The sequence below is a fragment of the Triticum aestivum genome, chromosome 5D (genome assembly GCF_018294505.1).
Source record: "Triticum aestivum cultivar Chinese Spring chromosome 5D, IWGSC CS RefSeq v2.1, whole genome shotgun sequence".
Classification (NCBI taxonomy): Eukaryota; Viridiplantae; Streptophyta; class Magnoliopsida; order Poales; family Poaceae; genus Triticum; species Triticum aestivum.
The window spans coordinates 346,647,194-346,660,462 of record NC_057808.1 but is presented as its reverse complement, the minus strand read 5'-3'; positions in this window follow the sequence as shown (position 1 = coordinate 346,660,462).

The window sequence follows — 13,269 nt, the reverse complement described above, 5'->3', positions numbered from 1 at the left end:
CCTTGCTAATTTGTTTGCCTATAAGATGCCTATGCATAGGAATTATGTGAGACTTAGATCTATTTTTTCACATGTTTTATGATGCTCTCTTTGTGCTTCAATTCTTGTATTTCATGCGAGTATCATCGAAATTCCAAGCCTATCTTAATGGCTATAAAGAAAGAGCTTGTTGGGATACAACCCAATATTTTTCATTTCTATTTTTGTGTGAATACGCATTATTACCTCTGTAGTAATTGTGTTTTGGTGTTTTAATTAGTGTTTGTGCCAGGTAAGACCTTTGGGATAGCTTACGGTGATAGTTGATTTGATCTTGCTGAAAAACAGAAACGTTTCTGCCCAGTCCCAGAATTTTTAAAAATCACAGAACTGTGATTTCTCAATTTTTTACACAAGATTGATATACAAATTTCCTATGTTTTCCTGATTTTTCAGAAGTTTTGGAGTCACAGAAGTATTCGATGTATCCAGATTACTACAGACTGTTCTGTTTTTGAGAAATTCTGTTTTCTATGTGTTGTTTGCTTATTTTGATGAATCTATGGGTAGTATCTGGGGGTATGAACCATGGAAAAGTTGTAATACAGTAGATATTACACCAATATAAATACATAATGAGTTCAAAACAGTACCAAAAGTGGTGATTTATTTTCTTATACTAACGGAGTTTATGAGATTTTCTGTTGAGTTTTGTGTTGTGAAGTTTTCAAGTTTTGGGTAAAGATTTGATGGACTATGGAATAAGGAGTGGCAAGAGCCTAAGCTTGGGGATGCCCAAGTCACCCCAAGGTAATATTCAAGGACAACTAAGAGCCTAAGCTTGGGGATGCCCCGGAAGGCATCCCCTCTTTCGTCTTCGTCTATCAGTAACTCTACTTGAGACTATATTTTTGTTCACCACATGATATGTGTTTTGCTTGGAGTGTCTTGTATGATATGAGTCTTTACTTTTTAGTTTTCCACAATCATCCTTGTTGTACACACCTTCTGAGAGGGACACGCATGAATCGTGATTTATTAGAATACTCTATGTGCTTCACTTATATCTTTTGAGCTAGGCAATTTTGCTCTAGTACTTCACTTATATCTTTTTAGAGCACGACGGTGGTTTTATTTTGTAGAAATTATTGAACTCTCATGCTTCACTTATATTATTTTGAGAGTCTCTTTAAACAACATGGTAATTTTCTTTGGTTATGAATTTAGTCCTAATATGATAGGCATCCAAGAGGGATATAATAAAAACTTTCATATAAACTGCATTGAATACTATGAGAAGTTTGATTCCTTATGATTGTTTTGAGATATAAAGATGGTGATATTAGAGTCATGCTAGTGAGTAATTGTGAATTGGAGAAATACTTGTGTTAAGGTTTGTGATGCCCGTAGTATGCACGTATGGTCAACCGTTATGTAACGAAGTTGGAGCATGATTTATTTATTGATTATCTTCCTTATGAGTGGCAGTCGGGGACGAGTGATGGTCTTTTCCTACCTATCTATCCCCCTAGGAGCACGCGCTTAGTAGTTTGTTTCAATGACTAATATATTTTTGCAATAAGTATGTGAGTTCTTTATGACTAATGTTGAGTCCCTGGATTATACGCACTCTCACCCTTCCATCATTGCTAGCCTCTCTAGCACCGCGCAAATTTCGCCGGTGCCATACACCCACCTATTACCTTCCTCAAAACAGCCACCATACCTAACTATTATGGCATTTCCATAGCCATTCCGAGATATATTGCCATGCAACTTTCCACCATTCCGTTTATTATGACATGCTTCTTCATTGTCATATTGCTTTGCATGATCATGTAGTTGACATAGTATTTGTGGCAAAGCCACCTTTCATAATTCTTTCATGCATGTCACTCTTGAGTCATTGCACATCCCGGCACACCGCCGGAGGCATTCATATAGAGTCATATTTTGTTCTAAGTATCGAGTTGTAAGTCTTGAGTTGTAAGTAAATAAAAGTGTGATGATCTTCATTATTAGAGCATTGCCCCATGGGAGGAACAAAAATAAAAGAGGCCAAAGAAGCCAACAAAAAATAGGCCAAAGAAGCCAAACAAAAAAATGAGAGAAAAGAGAGAAGGGGCAATGTTACTATCCTTTTTCCACACTTGTGCTTCAAAGTAGCACCATGGTCTTCATGATAGAGAGTCTCCTATGTAGTCACTTTCATATACTAGTGGGAATTTTTCATTATAGAACTTGGCTTGTACTCCCTCCGTTCCAAAATAGATTACTCAACTTTGTACTAACTGTAGTATAAAGTTAGTACAAAGTTGAGTCATCTATTTTGGAACGGAGGGAGTATATTCCAACGATGGGCTTCCTCAAGTTACCCTAGGTCTTCGTGAGCAAGCAAGTTGGATGCACACCCACTTAGTTTCTTTTTGAGCTTTCATACACTTATAGCTCTAGTGCATCCATTGCATGGCAATCCCTACTCACTCACATTGATATCTATTGATGGGCATCTCCATAGCCCATTGATACGCCTAGTTGATGTGAGAATATCTCCTTCTTTCTTGTCTTCTCCACAACCACCATATCCTATTCCACATATAGTGCTATGTCCATGGCTCACGCTCATGTATTGTGTGAAAGTTGAAAAGGTTTGAGAACATCAAAAGTATGAAACAATTGCTTGGCTTGTCATCGGGGTTGTGCATGTTTTGAATATTTTGTGTGATGAAGATGGAGCATAGCGAGACTATATGATTTTGTAGGGATAAGATTTTTTTGGCCATGTTATTTTGAGAAGACATAATTGCCTTGTTAGTATGCTTGAAGTATTATTGTTTTTATGTCAATATTAAACTTTTGTTTTGAATCTTATGGATCCGAACATTAATTCCACAATAGAGAAAAATTGCATGGATAAATATGTTAGGTAGCATTCCACATCAAAAATTCTGTTTTTATCATTTACCTACTCGAGGACGAGCAGGAATTAAGCTTAGGGGTGCTTGATACGTCTCCAACGTATCTATAATTTTTTATTGTTCCATGCTATTATATTATCTGTTTTGGATGTTTTATATGCATTAATATGCTATTTTATATTATTTTTGGGACTAACCTATTAACGTAGAGCCGAGTGCCAGTTTCTGTTTTTCCTTGCTTTTGAGTTTTGCAGAAAAGGAATACCAAATGGAATAAAACTTTCACGATAATTTTTCTTGGACCAGAAGACACCCCGGAGACTTGGAGTTCAAGTCAGAAGAGCCACGAGGCGGCGACAAGGGGGAGGGCGAGCCCAGGGGGATAGGGCACGCCCCCTGCCTTGTGGGCTCCTCGGTGACCCCCTGACCTAGATATTCCTCCTATATATTCACATATATTCCCAAACCACTAGAAGTATCTACGAAAACACTTTTCCACCGCCGCAACCTTCTATTCCCGTGAGATCCCATCTTGGGGCCTTTTCTGGCATCCTGCCGGAGGGGGATTCGATCACGGAGGGCATCTACATCAACCCTATTGCCCTCCGATGAAGCGTGAGTAGTTTACTATAGACCTACGGGTCCATAGCTAGTAGCTAGATGGCTTCTTCTCTCTCTTTGATTCTCAATACCATGTTCTCCTCGATGTTCTTGGAGATCTATCCAATGTAATCTTCTTTTGTGGTGCGTTTGTCGAGATCCGATGAATTGTGGATTTATGGTCAGCTTATCTATGAATATTATTTGAATCTTCTCTGAATTCTTTTATGCATGATTTGATATGTTTGTAATTCTCTTCGAACTATCGGTTTGGTTTGGCCAACTAGATTGGTTTTTATTGCAATGGGAGAAGTGCTTAGCTTTGGGTTCAATCTTGCGGTGTCCTCACCCAGTGACAAAGTAGGGGTAGCGAGGCACGTATTGTATTGTTCCCATCGAGGATAAAAAGATGGGGTTTACATCATATTGCTTGAGTTTATTCCTCTACATCATGTCGTCTTACTTAAGGCGTTACTCTGTTCTTCATGAACTTAATACTCTAGATGCAGGTAGGAGTCGGTCGATGTGTGGAGTAATAGTAGTAGATGTAGGCAAGAGTCGGTCTACTTGACACCGACGTGATGCTTATATTACTTAATCATTGCCTTGGATATCGTCATAACTTTGCGCTTTTCTATCAATTGCTCGACAGTAATTTGTTCACCAACCATATTATTTGCTATCTTGAGAGAATCCTCTAGTGAAACATATGGCCCCTGGGTCTATTTTCCATCATATAAGTTTCCGATCTACTGTTTTGCAATCTTTTATTTTCAGATCTATAAACCAAAAAACCCAAAAATGTTTACTTTATCTTTTGTTTAGTTTTATCTATATCTATCAGATCTCACCTTTGCAAGTGACCGTGAAGGGATTGACAACCCCTTTATTGCATTGGGTGCAAGTGTTTGATTGTTTGTGCAGGTATTGGTGATTTGTGCGTTCTTCTCCTACTGGATTGATACCTTGGTTCTCTAACTGAGGGAAATACTTATCTCTACTTTGCTGCACCGCCCTTTCCTCTTCAAGGAAAAAACCAACGCAAGCTGAAGAAGTAGCAGTTTTATCTCGGTGGATTTCAAACTAAAATCACTCAGAGAGGGGATGCTCAATCAATCTTCTCAGAAATCTTAAGTGGGGCAGCCAATGAACAATGTTGGAGCGGGGTGGCTATTTGTATCCACAGCCTTCCCTGATGGGAGATGACCAAAATATACATGCGCGCCAACCAATGGCCGAATGACACGAGTCTAACGGTCAGAAATTGAGCACAATGGTAATATTCCTTGCGGAGCAAGAAATGCTAACTCCTCAATCCAAAAGATATCTCCTACAGAACAAAGAACAATGTCTACTTCTGATAGGTAATCATACTTGCATAGGTTTGGGATAAGCATCATAGTGGATCTAAGCTTCGAGAACCTATACCACTCTTAATAGTATGGAGATCCTACGACTCAAGAAGGAGAAGAAGAACGACGAAAAGAATGCTATGTGTTCGCTTCGCCTTCGATCTTCTTAGTCAATTTTCTTCGGACAACCTCTGAACCAATTGCCTTTCGTCAGTGATAAATTTTATGGGGCCGACAGCTTCACGTCATTCTTCTCACCAGAACGGCCTCCAGATATATGACACATCTCTCTGTATCTCGAATATACTTCGGTGAAGTTCCTCGAACTTGACACCAAAGTTAACATTCTTCTTCGCTTCTGCTTGGAGTATTTCTCTCTGTGTGCACTAGCAAACAAATCAGTCCATGTCTATTTTTGTCAACAATCTCCAAAACGCATGACGACAAGTATTGCACCAACAACCTTATATACGCATCTACCAATTTCTAACCTTCTCGTTGCCCAAAGTTGCTGATTTTCCTTAATGTATATAACTTCCCTTGAGGATAATAATAATAAAAGAATGCTTTCAACAATTCTGACCAATTCCTCAAGATGTTACTGGCTGGCGTTCTAGGCATTTAGTAGCTCCTCCATTTAATGAATAAGGAAATATTTTGCCTTTATTTCTTCATTAGTCAAGTCCTGCAACTGAAAAGTTCCACACGCAAGGTCAATTTTTTTAAATATGCTTATACAGGCATTAAGTTGCATAACCTCGGAATATATTTTATTTCACCATAGCTATCAACCGAGGGTTTATCTCATATGTTTTGCCAGGTATGTTAGGACCAACTGATATAACATTCTCTCCTCGGGATGGTCCTGCAACCAATTCCACTCCTACCTGACAAATTTGCTCTTGAAGGACCATGGCTGCTTTTTATCTCCAAAAATTGTTAGGACACAAAATAATTCAAAACTTAAGACAAAGCCCAAAAGCGTTCAGCTCCCCAGCAACGGTGCCAGAAAAAGCTTGATGGCCTGCAAGTGCACAGGGTTTAGTTGTAGCCTTTTCGAAGTAAGAGTATCCCCTTAGGGAGCACATGAATCCGACTTTTTTCCTTTTGTAGAGAATTGTGTATTTTTGTTCCTGCAGATAATTCTGGACTCAAAGCAGAGTGAGAGCGGATATAAATGATTGTTGAGTAGTCTTGTAACTTGTAACTAAATAACATATGAGTAAATGAAGTGCAAGGATTATGATGACTAGCGAAACAACAAAATAAATAGGCGTTCTCAGGGAGTCCGAAATCCCGATTGGTATGTTTATAACGCCCATATGCATAAGCACAGTATAGAATAGATACTTGAGCCAGTGTTAACGACTATGCTGGGAGGAGCCGGGTATAGTACACACTCTACTCGTGGTAGACTTCGTGCCACGTACGCCACCATCATAGTCTCCCCCAGAGGGTTACAACTCATGATAATTAAGGGTTTCCCCATGGACGCGACCTCTCTAAGGTTTCTCCGTAATTCCCCATTCAATTGCAAATACTAGGAGCAGTAGGCTTTTACTGTCACCTTGAATTACCTCTGCGTCCTAAACCTTTACTACGATAGTGATATACTCCAAGGCCACAAGGCAAAAATGCTGAGTGCGGCCCCTTCACAACATTCACAAAGTTATTAAACTAAAAATTCAACAGGGGATCTCATATCGACAATAACATTTTAGATTCTACACATACCAAGGTTCATCCATATCCCCAATAACTAGGGGTCTACTCATACATGAGGACAACAAACATCATAGCAACGATAATGGAATAAATGGATGAGTGATTAAAATGATACACCGAAGGATCCACTAGCTCTAGTGGAAAAATGGCTAGCCACAAATTCCGTTGGCAGCACGCCATTTTCAATCAACGCCAGCACTATTTTTTTCAATAGTGCTGGCATCGACATAATTGGCACGTCAGCTATACGTGATTAGTGATGGCGTTGTTTTTTTGGAAGACGTCACAAATGTTTTGTCCCATCTGTACTCACCGCTTAGAAGATAGTGGTGGCATAGAAATTTGATGCACGACGTCATTAATTAGTTAGTGCTGGTGTGCCAACTTATGTTATGCCAGAAATGAATTTTCCATTTTCTTACTGTTTTAAGTATTTAATAATTATATTAGTCAAAAAATAATAAACATATTATATTATATTTTTTGTCATCATTATTATTAGTATTTTTTTATCATTTTGGGTTTTTTATTTCTTTACTACCAGTTCTAGTTTTGAGTCCTTTATCGTGTTAAGTCTTTTATTAATCTTATTCTTTTTTATTTGGGTTGTTATTACCTATGGCGTTGCTTTTTAGGTTGCTACTTGTGAGCTGCATTGGGATTTTCCCCGAAGAGGAGGGTAGATGCAGTACAGTAGAGATAAGTATTTCCCTCGGTGAGAACCAAGATTTATTGAACCAAAATGAGAATCATGCAAAGCCTCGTGAATAACATCGACACACACAAAAGCAAATACTTGCACCCAACGCGAATAAGAGGGTTGTCAATCCCCTTGGCCGTTACTTGCAAGGATTAAATCTTGTAGTGGTAGATAGATAGATTGCAAAATGAAATAAAAAGAAATAAAAGTTGCAACAATGATATTTTTGTTTTTTATATGATAAAAGTAGACCCGAGGGCCATAGTGTTCACTAGAGGCTTCTCTCTCGAACACATAACATACGATGGGTGAACAAATTACTGTTGGGCAATTGATAGAAAAACGCATAGTTATGACGATATTCAAGGCAATGATCATGTATATAGGCATCACGTTCAAGACAAGTAGACCGACTCGTGCCTGCATGTACTACTATTAATCCACTAATCTACCGCTATCCAGCATGCAGCTAGGGTATTAACTTAAAAAAAACAAAGTAACGCCTTAAGCAAGATGACATGATGTAGACAAAGTAAACTCAACTAATACGAATAAACCCCATCGTTTTATCCTTAATGACAAAAATACAAATACGTGTCCTATCGTTTTATCCTTTGTATTACTGGGAAAGAGCACCGCAAGATTGAACGCATCACAAAACACCTCTCACACTGAAGATAAATCAATCTAGTTGGCCAAACCAAACGGATAGATCGGAGAGAAATACAAAGCAATAAAAATCATGCATAATAAAGTTTAGAAAAGACTCAATTACTTCTCATGAATATTCAGATCATAAATGCACAATTCATCAGATCCAACAAACACACCACACAACAAGATTACATCGGATAGAACTCCAAGAACTTCAAGGAGAACATGGTATTGAGGATCAAAGAGAGAGAAGAAGCCATCTAGCTACTAGCTATAGACCCGTAGGTCTGTGGTAAACTACTCATGCATCATCGGAAAGCAGCAAGGATGGTGTAGAAGCCTCCGTGATCGATTCCCCCTCCGACAGAGTACCGGAAAAGGCCTCCAGATGGGATCGTGGAAGAACAGATGCTTGTGGCGGCAGAAAAAGTGTTTCGGGTGTCTCTCTGTTGGTTTGGGAATATTTAGGATTTTATAGGCATGGAATTTGGTTAAATAGAGCTGTGTGGGACCCACAAACTCAGGGGGCGCGCCCCTTGAGCTTGTGGATCTCTTGTATCTCGTCCGGTATTCTCCTGAAGCTTCGAGGGTCCCTTCCTGCCCAGAAAATATTAATCCAAAGGTTTTTTTTTCTGTTTGGACTTCGTTTCATATTGATTTTCCGAAAAGATAAATACAAGCACAAAATAGGAACTGACACTAGGCACTAGGTTAATAGGCTAGTCCCAATAAATGATATAAAATTACATATAATTGCATATAAAACATCCAAGATTGATACTATAATAGCATGGAACAATAAAAAATTATAGATACGTTGGAGACGTATCATAGGCCCACGCCAGCACTGGCCCGCGTGAGTCAACTGCACCTTAGTAAAAGACCTAGCTAGTCGCTGCCCTCGTTTCACCCAATACACTTCCCCCTCAACTAGCCGCCGCCGCCACCTCCGGACCTCGCCGCCCCATTGCCGCCCTGCCGGCAGCAAGGTTCGACCTCTCCTTCCCCTCCCATCGCATCTCCTTCCTCTCGACTCCCACCTCATCCGTCCGCGGACACGCCACACGACATTCATGGGGATTGGTTTGTGTAAAAATTTAGGGGATTGATTTGTGTAGAAATTTTAGTATCATGAATTCCTTTGTGATGTAGAATCCAAAGCTAGTGCCATGGATTGCTTTATGAAGAAATTTTAGTGATAATCTGATTGCAATTGTGTAGAATCAGACTTTAATAGTGCATTATGAGTAGAACTTTTTTGAGTGCTAGAATTTTAACGATTCAAGTTCAACTTAATTTGGTAGTGTAGACTGGAATGTTTGGAATAAATAAGATGAACTCCTATAAATTAGATTGGCAGTGTAGAATTTGTTTATTTGTGTCTCCCTCCGTGGATTTTGTTAATTTGTGTATATAATTACTAGTGTAGAATTATATTTAGCACCGTGCTATCAGATTATGTGTAGTAGAAATTGATTTACTAATGTAGAAATCGATTGTACTTAGTGTTGATTTAGTAGTCTAGAATCTGATTATACTTAGTTTTCAATATGTTTTGTGTAGAATGGCGCAACCACCACCATGTCGAGTGTGCAAGTCAAGGTGTGCAACCAGCCTTGCATCTGGCACACTGTTCGGCATCTACTTCCAGCTGTGTTTTGTTCCCGCAACAGTAACAAATTATGTGAACCCTCTAATAGAATTCTTTTGTTTTTGTTCACTAGTACGCGTCAGTGCTATACAAACGGTTTTTAACCCCTTTCCGCGACGGCATTGGAACCGTCGCCAAGTGAGTGTGGGCGATAGGGGGGTCCTTCCCACACGACCCAGAAATCATCGGGGATAGGGAGCCTTGATGCATACAGTTGTCCCTATATAACCGTTTCCGATATCTCGAATATCCCAAATGCTTCATCCTTGCTACTCGTTTGTGCTCGCATTGCCATTGCAGTCGGAGTTTTGTGGTTTTACCTAAAACCAGGCAGATTCTAGGCACGGGAGCTTTCCAGTCAGATTCTAGGCACGGGATATTTATGATGCCTGGCACATCACAAATAGTTCATGATTATAAACCGTGTACGGTAGGTAGACAATCACACACATTTAGTTTTCCTGCACCGTCTGTGATAGTGTCTGACATCACACACGCTTTGCAAACGGCAACTGTGTGCATTGTGACACACGTTTCCTCTCCGTGAACCGTGTCGGATTATGATGTATATCGCACACGCTGTGCTTTATTAACCGTGTGCGCCGTAATGACCTGCACACCGTAATTTTGCCCTAATTTAATTGTTGCTATTTAAATTTGTACCTAATTTAAACTTGAAAGTAGACTATAGCTTTATTCATATCCATCAGGTTCAAAAAACCAATGCATTATTCAATTCACAGGTACATATGTTTAAGAATTACATAAGCACCAAATAAAGAATGATGAACCAGGGTTCTATACTTGTACTATTACAGATGGTAAAGAAAGAGGCGACAGACATTCCGGTTGCTGAACAAGGTGAAGCGGAATGGCCCTATTGTGCTCTCTTGGATGCAGAAGGCATGCAGGACTCTAGTCTAACCCCTTGTGATGGCCGTCCGCCAATCATGTAGTTTGAGAGGTAATCTTGAGTAAACTGCTTCAGGATCCACTGCAAAAGAAAAAAAGATTCAGACATTGTCATCGAACACAACTCATTACGGGCAGTAAAAAGAAGGCTACAGGGTTCTCACTTACCATCCTGCAGTTCACTGTTGTCTTGCATAAAGTGTGAACAAATAGTTCGATTGACATCTTTTGACCCATTTTAATAACAATCTTTATCAGTTTCCTCACTTGATGCTGGTTCATGAATATCTCATTGCCCCATACGCAGAAAGGGTCGAAGTGTGGATCTTTGGCAATGATATATGTACCTAAAAGCACCAAGTTAATATTAGAAGCTAAACAAAAATTGAAAAATGATGTAGTACAACACTCCCTCCATCCCATTATATAAGATTTTATTACATGTATATCTAGACATCATCAGAACATTAAGGTAACGCTCTCCCTTGTTGCTATGTAGCCTGGGATTGCATATTTAGTCATTCAGTACAATGCATGTTGCTATGTAGCCTCAGATATATTAAATATGGCCCTAGTTAACCTACTGATAAATGGGTTACAGATATATTCAGTGAAATGTCCGATTCGATGATTAATCCCTTATCAGCCCCAGGCTATATGGTACCAGCTACTGATATCCTGAATAGTGAGTACATATAAGCAATGCGATGAAACTAACCTTGATGGAAAACAACATACTTCTCAATATTGTCCTGCATGAGTACATATAAAGGCATGTTAAGCACAATAGGCTAAACATCAACCAAATATATCCATGGTAGACAACATAATCTACAAATGATAGCTTCAGTGTGCAGGCTTAAGCACGCTAGTTAAGAAAAACAAGAAGTGGAAAGGTGTGTTAACTGCATCAGGCATAACATTCAAAAACAAGCAAATAGTCATTCAAACTGGTATTGTGCAGGTCTAAAGTATAGTAGTTATTGTTAAAAAACGAAAAGGCATGTTAACTGCAATCACTGCAAAAAATACACTTCCCTGATGATACGTGTTTGTCACAGTAGGTCACGTTTTCTGTCATGCATGTACATCCATGGCGATTTTATGACAGAATCAAGATAGTCATACTTGTGCTGTCGTAGAAGTGTTCCATGACATTACCAAAATTACCATCATGGAAGTGTCCACTTCCATGACGATAAATCGCGTGTCAAGGAAGTGCTTTCGTCAAGGGTGACCGACACGTGGCATCCACCGTAACGGGTCACCGTTAAGCTATCGGGTCCGGTTTTGGATCCGATAACCCGTTAACAGCCCGGACCAATGAGGATTTTCCACGTGTAAAATCGTCATTGGCCGGAGGAAACACGTGTTGGCTCACCGTTGGGACAGATGTCATCCATTCATTGACATGAGGCGCCTATGACAGGTGGACACGTGGCATGGCCCAACAAAGGCCCATTCTGGTGAAAAGGCTGGGCCTATCAAAATAAGCGGGCCGGCCCATTAGTGGCCTACTTGAGTCAGGCCCATTTGCAAGTACGGCCCATACAACTTACACATAATCGGCCCATCAAAGGCCCATTCTAGATTTGACAATTTCCAGCCCATCGTCAGTTTAAGCCCGTTAACGGCCCGCTACATCTTTAGGCCCAATTACGGCCCGAGCTTCTTTCGGCCTGTTAGCAGCCCATCGTCAGTTCCAGCCCGTTAACGGCCCGGAATGTCTTTCGGCCTTTTTTCGGCCCATTCTATAGTTGGACCAATTCTAGCCCATTGTGACTTTAGGCCTCCTCGGCCCATTCGGTAAATGGGCCAACTCTTAGCCCATTTTGCTCTCGGCCTGTTAATGGCCCACACAACAGTTGGGCCTTTGACTATATGTTGTGCTGGGCATCATTTCAGCCCAACGCGACTTTTGGCCTGTTAAAAGCCTAGTTTGCAAATTGGGCCTCCTCTGGCCCATAACACTTTCGGCCTCTTACTAGCCCGTAAAGTAAAAGGGCCGAGACAAAATTGACATTTATTTCGGCCTGCTAGAGGCCCGCGGGCCATTTCCATTTATACGGCCCTATCGAGCTTTTGGCCTATTAACAGCCTGCTAAGAGCCGTTGTTTCGGTGGGCCACATCATTTGGGATCCACTTAATATTATTTTGACCAGCCCAGTTAAGGCCCGCTTTGACTACACATGTTTGTTGTTTTGTATGGCGTCTAGGAAATGTTTGGGCGTGTTGGCCCCGTTCAATGATAGAGCATATTCAAGAATTACCTACTCTATACTATCGCCTCTAAAAAACATACACTATACAATAAAAAGACTAAGGCATAGAAACGTAGAATAATCCTACACTATACAATAAAGAAATTACAGCTGAATATACCCACTGGGCATTATAGTTCGGCACCAGTGATAATAAAGCATACACAAACAGCAAACTACATACACTGGACAAATAAAGCTCATACATCATGGACACGCATCAACATAACTTACCATTTGAACTATAATCTCTTCAGAAAATAGGATTGCCGGATTCAGATAGCACAAATTTCAGTCTGCAAAATCTCCAATTCCTTCGTGGTTACCTCAGTGTCTTGTTTCATTTTTTTTGACTCCTGCATCTAATACCTGCATGTCCAGTCTCAACTTTCTGATTGTACGTTGAGAATAATGTACACGTTGTCTTGCCACCTCTAGTTGATGCTCGAGAACATCAGCACATTCCAATTCCAATCCATAATCATTCGGTAACGGCCATGCCGCACTGCTCGCAGA